The sequence below is a fragment of the Canis lupus genome, chromosome 6, assembly GCF_048164855.1.
Source record: "Canis lupus baileyi chromosome 6, mCanLup2.hap1, whole genome shotgun sequence".
Taxonomy (NCBI): Eukaryota; Metazoa; Chordata; class Mammalia; order Carnivora; family Canidae; genus Canis; species Canis lupus.
In genome coordinates, this window is record NC_132843.1 from 28,661,767 (window position 1) to 28,674,572 (window position 12,806).

At 50.8% G+C, this 12,806-nt stretch overlaps 1 protein-coding gene across 50 annotated transcripts in view; it reads right to left on the minus strand.

The window, feature by feature from the left end:
• Nucleotides 1-12,806, minus strand: part of CELF4 (CUGBP Elav-like family member 4) — a 296,711-nt gene that overhangs the window by 206,166 nt on the left and 77,739 nt on the right. The window lies entirely within an intron of this gene.

The following is a 12,806-nucleotide window of genomic DNA, read 5'->3' on the forward strand; positions in this document are numbered from 1 at the left end:
GACATGGGCCCTCTCCCTCCAGACCACGCCACCCATCATGGTGAAGCTCTCACTCTCCTGCTTTAATGGCTCTCAGATACTCAAAGAAAAGAGACAAAGTTGCTCTGTGGGACATTCCAGGCCTTTTGCACTCAGGCCCCAAATCTCCTCAGACTTTTGGCGCCCCCTCTTTCTGAGCACCCCGAGCTCCAGCAGTACAGTCATGGCACAGTCTTGCTCCTTCCCTTCCCCTGTTGGATGTGCTCTCACCTCAGGGGAATGCTGCCTCCAGCTCATTTCCAGGTGCCCACATCCTGCCCACCCCTCCCAAGGCAGTGTCCCCAGGGCCCAGAGTGGGCTCACGGGAGGCACCCAGTCAACACTGCCTTGTGGGGCTCCCAGATGACACAGAGCTCTAAATTTCACTCCAAAGTCACAATCTGTTGTCCTCTAATTGCTTGGCATGTACATCTTTTCTCCTCCACAGGAGGGAAAGCCCCATGGGGCAGCAGGGTCCTCTGCCTCTCCTTGTGTCCGCCTGCCAAGCAGCACCCAGCACAGGGCCATGCTCCTGGTGGGTGCTCAGGAAACACTTACGAATTGAATTAAAAACCTTCTCTCAGGCCGTCAGCAGTCCCGGCTGTCGGATGCCAGCTGTCAGGGCTGCTGGGAGAGGCCAAATGCATATTCATGTCAGATCCCTGGGTCGCCCTGTCTTGAAGGGCCTCCTGGACCATGGGAAACCACGTGGGTATCAGGGCATGAATCTGCTTCTGCTCTTACTGCTTTGGGTTTTATTTTATTTTATTTTATTTTATTTTATTTTATTTTATTTTATTTTTCTTAGGGTTTTAAATCTTCTGGGCTCCCCTTGCCCAGCTTCCAGGGGTGCTGTCCTTTTTCCAGGGTGTGTGTGGGGAGGGTGGCTCCATGAACGGGGAGTGGTGATGGGAGTACAGGAGGTCTCACGTGTGGGTGTGTGATCCGCTAGGACATCTTAGCCTTCACCTCTCCCGGGGGCACAAAGTAGTGGTCCTGAATCACTCTTCAGGCACAGCCAGGCCTTGGCAAGGAGAGGAACAGCCAGCTCCTGGGATGTTCCCGCCACTCTCACACTTGGCTTCCATTCATTGGGTTTTGTCGGTCTCCCCACGTGGCCAGCCCTGTGCTAAGCCACACAGCTGAGGTGCTTGCTGCTGGGCATCATGGGCCAGTGGTTCATCAGACCAGGGCCGACAGGGGTGGGCATGGACCAGAAGAGGCCAAGCAGGGAGACTCGCCCTCTGGAGTGTCCGCAAGGGTAGCCATAGCTGTGGAGAGACCATCACACATTCCCTAGGTGTATGCAGGGCACTCGGGACTTTGCAAGCAGCATCTCGTGCTGTGTGGACATTGCCCCAGGATAAAGGCACTACTGGCATCCCAGGGTTGAAATGAAGCACAGAGAAGTGAAATGATTTTCCCAAGGTCACACAGTTCAGAGTGGTGGAGCTGGGTTGGCTGAAATGGGGGTGTGAACCTGCTCAGTGGCAAGGTGGGCTCTAAATCCCGAGGGCCTTCAGAGAAGGGAGGGCTGGGGAGACCAGAGTCATCCTGAGGACATCCTCCTGGATTGAGGCTGGGGCATGCAGGCAGGACAGCGGGGTTTGGCCGGGGCTGCAGACTAGGACAGGTATGGGGCGCTGTATGACAGAGAAACAGGAAATCAAGGATAAAATCATGGGATCCTGGCTCACCTAGAAGTGGTCTGATCCCAGGGAGGAACTGCCTGCATTGCCCTCTTCCACCCCAGGGAACTCAGACTCTGCTTGAACACTTCTGTGGCCAGGTGCTCACTACTTTTTGGGACAGTTCCTGCCAGTGAGGATTGGGGAGGGTTTGGTGGGCCTTCCTCAAGCTGCTGGCAGAGGCCACAAGGGAAGCACAGGCCAGCCCTGGGCCATCTCTGGGGTCCTTTCCCTTCCCAGCTCAGTCGAGTGGGGCTGAAGCTGATCAGGAAGGTACATTCTCATTTCTCAGGCAGGCTTTGCCCTGAGCACTCAGGCCTCACTCCACACCCCTTTACAACAGGCCAGAGGTGCTCCGCTTTGGTTTCTGAAAAATAAAGTTGTCACCATTGTTGCTGGCTCTGGAAGCTGGGTGGGCCACTTTTAGATGGTATGCATCCACTGCTGCAGCAGACAAAGGGGTGAGGGCAGGGGGGATGCTCACGGCATGCCTGTGATGGGGGACAGCTGTCTGCAGGCACAGTGGCCTCTGATTCTTCAATATTCTTTAAGCCACACCCAGAGACACAGAGACAAGTTCAAGGAAAACACATACAATAAAAATAAGGGGCTGAAATCTTCATTCCCCCACTTAGAATCCCATGGAATTAGAAACCATGTCAGTAGTTGAATAAACATGCTGAGTTAGCAGAGCCATGTTGAAGAAGCATCTCTGGAACACACTGCGAAACTCCTCTTTCTGACTCAGCCTCCTCATACAAGCAAACCCTGCATGTGTGGGGGGTGGCGCTGCTACTCTGGCCCAGCTTGCTCTTCTGTACCCCGCACCCATCCCTGTGAGGGTGGTGGGGCAGACTCTGCTGGCTCCTACCCATGATCCGTCCCCACTTCTCCTTCATGAACTAAAGTATGGGTTTTTTTTTTTCATGGAAGATATGAAATCCCCTTCCCTAAGCCTGCCTAGCAGCAGCTGGGATGACCACGAGACACAGTTCTGACCAATGAGACGTACACGGAAGACTGCTGAGGAGGGGCCTCTGGGAAACCCTTTGCATTTCTAATGAAAGGGATAGATGCAGCTGGACTAACTCTGCTTGATTGTGGATGCGATGCATGGAGCTGTGGCAGCCATTGTATAACCATGAGGGAAGAGCCTCTGACACGGGTGAAATGCCAAATCACTCTATGAAATGTGAAAAACCCAAACTCCATTTGTTGAAGCCACAGAAATCAAATGTGTTTCTAACTGACAGGGTAGTCACGGCAAGTGAGGTTCAAGGAGATTAAGGGGTTTCTTAAGGGCACAGTGTAAGGATCCCGGCAGAGCTGAAGCTGGGATCTGACATGACTTTTCACGAAAAGGCAATGCTTTCCCATCTAAAGGCAGATAAACTATGTAGTGACACCTATAGGGCCCTGGGGGGCCCTGCTCTCCATCACATGGCCCCTGGGGCCCGGGGGCTCTAGCACTGATGCCAGAATCTCTTGTGGGCTTTAGGGGATGGGGACTAAGGAAGACAACACTATTCCTGCCCTTGTGAAGCCCTGGTTTCCCACATAGTTGGTACCACAGGATTCAGTGGAAGGAGTCCAGGCCCTGGAGCCAGACCTCTTCCTGGCCACATAAGCCCAAGGAAGCCCTTTTACTTCAACGTCCTCTTCCTTAACAGAGGGCTAGCAATGCTTACTCGAGAGCCCCTGTGCAATGCTGTCTTGACAAATCAACGAGATAATACCTGCGATGTGTCTGGCACCCAGCGAGCACTCAACAAACGGTAGTTGTCATCATGGCTGGGGAGACAGGCTTCTATTATCTTCCCTCCTATTCAGGAGTATGGAGTCAGGAGCCAGAGCGGGTCTGTGGCAAATGCAGGCAGTGTCCTGCCTACAGCCCCTTGCTCTCTTCACTGCAGTGACAGCGGCCTAACTTCCAACCGCCAGCACCAGCACCTGTTGATGGAGGGCTTTCTTGGGCGGTGGCACCCACTCTGCCCACCCACATGGCAAGCCAGGAGAGCTGGGGGGTCAACGATCCCTTGCCCACATTCTCAGCCAAAGACTGGTGGGAACTGGGCATAAATACCCCAGTTCCCTCACCCCTCGGGTGGACCCTGGGGAGTACGACTCACCCTGGGGCTGGAGTTCCCAGTGGGATTAAGTGCCATTCCCAATGGCAGCTAGTCTGCCTAATAACACACCCTTTAGTGACTTGTTTCCTTCCTATCATACTTCCTCACTTTCTATTCATGTTTCCTGGGGTCACTATCTAAAGAAACCACTTGCACTCAAATGCTTGTCTAGAGTCTACTTCAGAGAGCATTCAAAATAAGGCATTATCTTTCAGAGCCTGAAGTGAGGGCAGCGGCCATCACATTTTTGTGCACATGAATCTTCTAGAGATCTTGTTAAGATGCGGTGGGGTGCAGTCTGAGTGACATGACTCAGTTTGAGGTGGGGCTCAAGATTACTTCTCTAACAAGCACACTGATAATGCTGGTATACTGGTCCCAGGTACACACTCTAGACAGGGTGTAGACTCCAGGGCTGTTGACTCTGCTCAGACACAGGGGAGACCAATGTGGCTTGGAGCAGCTTGGGAGAGCTTGCTAGGAGAAGTTGGGGGATTAATGCTAAGTCTTGAAGCCAGGGAAGGACTCTGGTGGGTGAGCAACAGGAGGTGGGCTTTTCCAGGGAGGAGGGGACCTGGGGATTGCTGGGCCTGAAGCCATGTCTAGGGTGAGCAGGATGTCAGGCGATTCATCTGTCCAGATTGACTGGGGCCTGTGGGCTCTACAGGCTGGAGGTTCTGAGAGCAGCAGTGCGAGGAAGGCCTCACCCTTTCTCCAACCACATTCTCCCCCTTCTTATCCCTAACTCGGAAGGAAAATTCAGACTCCTGGCTCCCCCGAGCCTTCCCTTCTTACTACCCTTCCGATTTCCTCTCCCTCACACACACCTGGATTCTTCTCCCCTCTAAGGAGATTTTATAAGATTTTATTTACCTATGAGAGAGAGAGAGAGAGCACAAGGGGGGTGGGGGCAGAGGGAGAAGGAAAGGGAGAAGCAGACTCCCCACTGAGCTGAGCAGGGAGCCTGATTATTAACCCCAGGGCCCTTAGATCATGACCTGAGCCGAAGGCAGATGCTTAGCCGACTGAGCCACCCAGGTGCCCCATGTTGCTCTTCTGAAATATAACAGGACATATGGTTCAAATTGCACATTTGACCATTTTATAATTTTATTATCCGGTGACTATTTCATGTATGAATTAGGAGTCACCAGATTTTACCATAGCAACGGACCCTGAGGTCATTCACACTCACATCATGGCTTTGTCATTCATAATAATACTTGGGTTATAGCAATCCACAGCCTATAAAGGCCTTACACATAAGACTGTCATTATAGAATTAAGAAAGAGGTCCAGAAAGTTCAGGTGGCATGTCCCAAAGTCATCCCCGCTGGTTGGTGTTGTCACTACAGGCTGTAAGTGCTGTAAGTGGGTGGACCGGAGCGTTTGGCACCGTTTTGCCTTTTCTGTGCTGAACAAGAGTTGGGGACACCAGGCTCACTTATTTTGTGCCCACTCAGCCACCAGGGGAGGAAGCCACTTGCCTGGTGCCCCCTGGTGGTCTAGTTGAAAACACTGCAAATGCCTTTGATCAAAACACATAGGAACCATAATAAACTGGGACCCTGAGAGACCTCAGCCCCCTGAATTTCAGCCCTTTTCTCTTTACAAGTATTTTCATGACTAATGGAAGAATAAGGAACCACACGGCCTTCCCCCATCCTCACCCAGGGTTGTCCATCTTTGCTGGGACACGGCAGGCAGCCCACCATTTGCGAATGATTCCATACGGGGGTTAAGAGTCACTTGCCAAAAACATGGGGACATCTTCCCCCAGAGGGCAGTGTGGGTACTCTAGAGGGGGCAAAGGCCTGGGTGCGGAGGATGACTTTGAGATGCCTCTATGAGAAGAGGAGTGAAGGGTGTGGATAGATGCAAGGGTGGTGGACTGGGGCCAAGGTGCGGTGTGGAAGAGGAGAGGCAAGAGCAGAGGGTGCCACAAAAGCTCCCATGCCAATCTGGTGCTTGCTTTCTGGGTTTAAAGCATTTCTGACTTCCGCCTGGGAACTCTGGTGTTCCCTTCTGCATGATGTCCTCGCAGCTCCAGCCCTTTGTCTGTGGCACAGTCTCTCAGACCTGTTTCCTGGCAGGATGGGGATCCTGCAAAGGGAGGAGCTGGAGAAACCCCACACGTGGGTGAGCTGCAGATGCCTGGTTTCTGGTCCCTGCTCTGTCACAAGTGAAGCTCCAACTCCTTTCACTCGGATCACAGATTCTATGACCATAGACCACTGGTGACACTGTCAGCCATAGAGCCGAGTGTGACCTGCAGATATGTGAGTGTATATATACAGCCACATCAGAAATTGTCTTTAATGTCTGGAGGTAAGCTTTGTCCTCTGCTGCTGCCCATTACTCCCTCTATGCTTTCACCATCAGAGAGTGTGCACCTTAACAAACCCTCCTACCTCTGACACCCTGAGGACCCTTGGGCTTGTCTCCTAAGTGAGGAGAACCAGTGAACAAGAGAGAGGAAAGCTTGGGGTGCCTGGCTGGCTCAGGTGGTTAAGCATCTGATGCTTGATTTTGGCTGAGGTCATGATCTCAGGGTCATGAGATCAAGCCCCTCTTTGGGCTCAGTGGGGAGTCTACCTGAGATTCTTGCCCTCTCCCTCTGCCTGTCCTCCTGCTCTCTCTTTCTCTCAAATAAATATATAAGTCTTGAGAGAGAGAGAGAGAGAGAGAGAGAGAGGAAAGCTCTGTCTCAAGGCCTCACTGTGTGTTTTCCAACCACTCCTAGCCTTCACACAGAGCCTAGGGTCCCTAGTGGTCCCTTGGAACTATTGACATTTGGTGCCAAACAATTCTTTGTTATGGGGCTGTCCTGTGCACTGTAGGATGTTTAGTAGCTTCCTGGCCCCTACCTACTAGATGCCAGTAGAGTCTCCAGACAAAGTCAAATGCCCTCTGAGGAGTAAAATTGCCCTCAGTTAGGAGCCAATGCTCTAAAAGGACAGACGAATAGTTCTTTTTAGGAAACATGGGGAACGAATGAAGAGATATCATTAATTTCCCCCCAAGAGAAAGAAAAAATCGAGGCCAAAGCAAGATGTGGGACAAGGACTGGTGGGACTGCCCCCACCCCTCACAACACACAATGACTCAAACACTTTTGAAGATTTTTCCTCCTCTATGGAAGAGCCATAGGGTTGCCCACTTCTCAGTGTTATAGGTTGAACTATGTTCTCCCCCAAAATACGATGAAGTCTTAACCCCCACTCAGTACCCATTAATGTAACCTTATTTGAAGTAGGTTATTTGCAGAAGTAATCAAGTTTAAGATGAGGTCAAATTACTGGTGTCTTATGGACACAGATGTGCATACAGGGAAGATGATGTGACACCACAGAAGAACACTATCTACAAGCCAGGGAGTACCTAAAGCTCCCAGAAATGAGGAGAGAGGCCTAGAACAGATTCTTCCTCACAGCCCTCAGCTGGAATCAACCTTGCCAACACCTTGATCTTGGACTTCTAGCCCCAGAACCATAAGACAATAAATTCCTATTGTATGAGCTCCCCAGTTTGGGTAGTTTGTTAAAGCAGCCCCCAAGCTAATACACTCAGTAAGAAGGACAGCAGAACCAGGGAGCTAGAGGTGTGCAGGCATCTGGCTCGTGACCCCACCACTGGGAGCAGAGACACACAAAGGTGGCAGGGGCTGGGGGAGAAGATGCACGTGCTGATGGGACCCAGGCTCATCGTATAGAGACAAATGCCAACACTGGGCCCAGAGGACAGACAAGTGGAAATACATCATATCTCTCAAATGAAACGCTTTGATTGCACCAATCACTAAAAGTTGTAAAACTACCCTGAAGAATTAACAGCCTCCGTACATGCTAACTACATCCATCATAAATTCGTCTTTAGTTTCTGTTATCATATCACTGTCTCTGGGGACCCCTGGCTTGTCATCATTTGCCCTTTATAATTTATTCATCTTGTTCTTGCCTGCATCCTTTCTACTTATCATTCATCTTTACAGTTGTACATAAAATTGGATGGATCCTTCCATAGCACAGTTGTCAGCAGGGAGATGGTCCTCAATAAGGAAGCCCCAGGAAACCTGGTGCAGGTCCCACCAGAGTCTCTGAGGGTGTCAAGGTGGAGGTAGGGTGGCCAGAGGGAAAGCAAGGGAGAGTGAAGGAGAGTGGAAGGGTATGAGGGAGAGAGGAGGAGAGGGGAGAGCCTGGAGAGGCAAGTGAGAAATGTAAATGAAGAAAAGGTGGAAAACGAAAGGGAAAAGAGGAAAAGAAAAATGACCAGAAGGGAGAGAAATGAGGATGAAACCGTCATAAAGAGAAAAGAGAGAGAGAAAGAATGTAAGATAAGATGGGACTTGGGCAAAGGAAAGCAAGGAAGCGGGTCAGACAGAGAAGGCATCCAGAGCCTGTGGGTAGGGGGAAGAGGGTGGTGGCTAGAAATCCAATTAGGGTTGTTTTGTTTTATTTTTTAATTTTCCTTTTTAACATCTTTCCTGGTACATTCAAAGAAGGTCACACGGAATTTCCATAGAAATGACTGGTCCTAGTTGCAGGGACCTGCGTCTGGAGGTGTGATGGCAGTGATGTTGTGTGTCTACCAGGCTGAACTCAGGGCTGCGGGTGGGGGACAGACAGAGGAGTATGTTGGTTTGCTTTGTATTCTCGGGTTGCCAGAGTGAGGGCACAAAAGCCAATCTTTAACTAGTGAATTGGAACTTTAATGTTTACCAAGCAGATACAGCTCCCACTCTCCCCACCCCCTCCTCCCCTGCCAGCTCCCTCTCCTCCCCTCTTCCCTATCTGCTCCCTTTTCTGGCTGCTTCCACAGGCCTCCTGCTAACTGAACCTAGCTCTTTCCCCTTAGTGGCCCTGGTGAGGAGCCCTTCCTGCTGTCAGAGGAGCAAAGTGCTGGCCACAACTGGCCATGTTGCTTGGTTTTCCTAATCGAGTCTCTCCCCAGAGGCCCCACATTTCTAACTTTGGAAACAGATGGGGTCTTCCTAGAAGACAATTGCCTGCAAGGTCCCAAAGGCACTGGGGCTGGGACTAAGTAGCAGGGGCCTATTTTAAGGAACAGGATTCTTCCACGAGGCCTCCCATGCACACTCGGGCCCCAGGGAACTCTCAGAGTGGATCTCTCCAGCCCAGCTCACGGCTCCTGACCTGTCATGCATGCCTTGTCTCCAGGCTGGTTCTCAGACCAGTGCGCTCATCTGACATATCTGTCTTCCTCCCAACTCTCTAATTCCCAACCTGCCCATATTCTGAGCAAAACCCTTGATCAACTCCTAGACCCCACAGTTGTCTGGGTCCCCTCGAAAGCAACTGGTAATGCTACAAAAGAGAGATGGGTATCCTGGGTTTGGGTAGCAGACCTGGTGCTGGTCCTAGCTTGGCTATTCAATTGTGTGATTTTGGACAAATTGCTTAATCTAAGCCTGGGTCTCTCCATGTATGGGGCATAAGCCTGAGAACTTCCTCATAGGGTAGTTGGAAAGATAAAATGAGGTTATGAAGTAACATGCTTGCTTCATGTCCATCAGATAGTAAGCACTTAATAAACATGAATTGTTATTATCAATCAATTGTCCACACTAACCATTTTATAATAACCCGCTGTCTTGTATTGTTGAATATTTTTGAGCACATCTTCCGTCTCTAACTTGATGGAAACTCCAAGAGGGGTAGAGATGAGTTTTTCTAAACACTGCCCAGGCACACACCCAGGAAATACTTGTGGATGGATTGAGAAACTGGCCCATGGTGACTGAACCCTACCAACAGGGGAACAAATGTTGGGTATGGAAAAGGGTGGGCTGAAGAGGGGGCAGGAAAGAGATCAAGAAGACATAGAGATGGAGAGTTTTGAAAAGTGGAATCACTCTGCCTAGATTCTGGCAGAAGATACTGCTCAAAAGGACCCTGATGAGCTTTTGCGGCTTAGTAATCTCCTTCTAACGAAGTCATGCCGAACTCAAAAACAAAAATCCATCTGTGACACTAGTCCGGGGATGTCTCCAACAGCCTTCCCAGGGACTTTGGTTAGGCTGATACCCAGGGATACTGACCTCTGACTTATAAGAACAGCCATTGTGGAATAGTTTCTGAGCTTCCACTTACCCCAAGAGGAATGTCAACTCCCTTTCTCAATTCCCAAAATGAGGACACGTATTAAGGGGCATCTCTAGTTCTGCCTCTGTTGTGTTGTTGTTGGTGGTGATGATGATGCGTTGCGTGTGTGTGCGCACACCAACAACGATCCTGTTTTCCTTGCTGCTGACAGGCTAGCTCTGGAACTTGCTGGGAAACAGAATGGGTTGCCTGCACTATTTTCTCCCCTCTTTTCCTTTTCAGTGAGAAAGTGGAGGGCTGGTTTTAATGGATTGATTTTAATGGATTTTGAAGCCTGGAAAAGTGCCTAAATTGCTGAGGTTACCAGTTTTCTAGGTGCTTTTTTCAATTGCTTTCTCCTTAGTCAGACAGAGTACGCTCACTGGGGCAACTAATGTGGTCACCCCAAACAAGAAGAGGTCTCTCTCTGCACCCCCACCCCACCAAACAGGTGGCCATGAACACAGTCTCAGCTGGTGGAAACACCCGTTATTTGGTTGGGTGACAACATCTTGCTTGGTCCTGTCCCTGCATCTGCTAGCGTCACGCTTTCTCCGATCTCAAAGGAGAGAATCAACCAACAATAACAACACCAGTTCTGCTTTCTGGAATCCACTTTAAGACATGATTTTATTTGGTCATTTTGTTTTTCATTTGTTTCCATGTGAGTTTGTGTGGGGACAACGTGCCCTGGGAAGTCTGAGCTTCAATCCTGTCTTGTTCTCTCCGTCCCTCCCCCTGTAGGCTGTGCTGTGCCTTCCCAGAGAATTGTGATGAGGTCTTTGAGGCCATGAGTCTCCCTGGGAGGCCTTTGAAGAAAGGAGAGGCATTCAGGCACTGCAAGGGGACTCCAGGCTATGTTTTAGCCCTACCATTGGCTTCTCCTCACCCCTCCCACCTCCCAACATATACATTCACATTTCTTTTTGTCCTGTCTCCCAAACTTGCCCAACTTGTCTTTGTGATTTCAGGAAAAATGCCACTGGATCTCCCAGTATGAAGGATTAGCGCAGATTATGGGGAACAGTGTTAATTATCGGTGGAAGGGGGGCTGGCGCGTCGCTCCAATGTGCTCCTGATTTCCCCTGGGCCTTTCTGCCTGGTAATAAGCCTGCTTTAATCTGGCAGGCCCCTTGGTGAAATCAGCACCACGGACAGTGGTATTGATTGCTTCTGAGAAACCATCACAGCTGCTCAACCAAATTACCTTTGATATGTGACCTTTAATGTAATTACTGCAACATCAAAGTATTTCTATAAATTATTAAAGAACTAATACACTCCATCATTTAGCTATTCTATTATATGTAAAATAAACAACCACAAGTTAATGTTAGATCCTGAACAATCCACACTTGCTATGGAAATTCTCCCAGTCCCCAGCCTCTTCCCTTCAAAATCCTGAGCCCCTCCCTCCCACCTTCTCTTTCTGTTTCCTCATCTAATTCCCGGCTTTTAGCCGTCATGAAACTCCCCAGCAATCTCTCTCAGGCTGATGAAGGGCCTCCCAAAACAATGTGGTATTTTCTATTCCATTTGGGTAGCTCTAAAATATCTATCACAATCTCTCCCAAAACAAAGTACCATAAACACTTTATTAATCAGCACAAACCTTTCTCAGAAGCCTTTGATTATCTTACAATATGGCTTTATGCTTCACACATAACATGGGGCGATGTGGAGCATATTTCTGCCATCTTACAGAGGGCACCCAGAAAGTAATTACTATAATATATGTGCATGTAGCCGCGCCACTAAAAAACCAACTGGGGAATGGCCACCGTGCCAGAGCTGGGCTCCACACAAAAACCTGTGCGGTGCACGATTTCCATACATTTGCATCCGCGGGTATGTTATTAAGATGACTCAGCCCCGTGCTTTGCAATCTCAAGTACCAAAATACAATACAAAGGCTGTCTTAATGGAAGGAAGGCCCTCCCCTCCTCTAAATGGGTAAAGAAGGATCTCTAATGCAAAGGAAGGCTGCCCCGACCCAGGGCTGCATTTTCTGTCTACCTGTTTAACCTTTCCCGCTGTGGGGCAGAGATGGAAACGTGTGTTTACATACAGGTTTGCTAGGTAAGAATGTAAACATGCGTGTGTAAACACCGGTGAGCGTACATACAGAGAACACGTGCTCCCCGCAGTGCCCATTGTATGAGCTTAACCACGGTATATTTGCAAATTCCTTAAATAATGCCTACACACACTCACATCTTTCCATTTATCTTTAGATACTCGGTGAGCCGTATATCTACCCCCCCCCTTCTCTCTGAACCCACAGGAGAGACCGCGCAGACCCCTTGACCCGAGGAACACTTCTTATTTTATGGTGATGAACTAGCCTCGATAATAGCCATGGCTGATATCACACCCAGTTAGGGGGGCCATAAATAATTCTCTTCTCCCCCGCACAGAAGCTATAAACCAGGGCTGAGGCGCGATAGTTTATCAAAGACGAGGACTGGCTCCTTAAATAAACCGCGGTGATCTCACTCGCGGCGCCGAGCCGGGCGAGCAGAGGAGGCGCCCCCGCCCCGGAACAGTCGGGGTCCGACGGGGATCGGCGGGCGCTCGGACGGGGCGGGCGCAGGCGGCTCGCGGCACCCAGGGCACCCGGGGCACCCGGGGCACCCGGGGCACCCAGCGCCCCGCCCCCGGCCGCCCGCGCGGGCAGTGCGCGGACCCGGACCCGGTCCAGGGCGCCCCCCGCCCGGGATCCCGTCGGGGCGAGCTCCGAGGCCGGCGCCCACGCGCCCCCCGTCCCGGGCCCGCGCTCCCGGCTTCTGGGGACGCGGGGGGGGGCGAGCTCCCGAGGGAAGGCAGGCGCGCGCCGGGCCGCGACCCCCCCGCCCCCCGCCCGCGGCCCC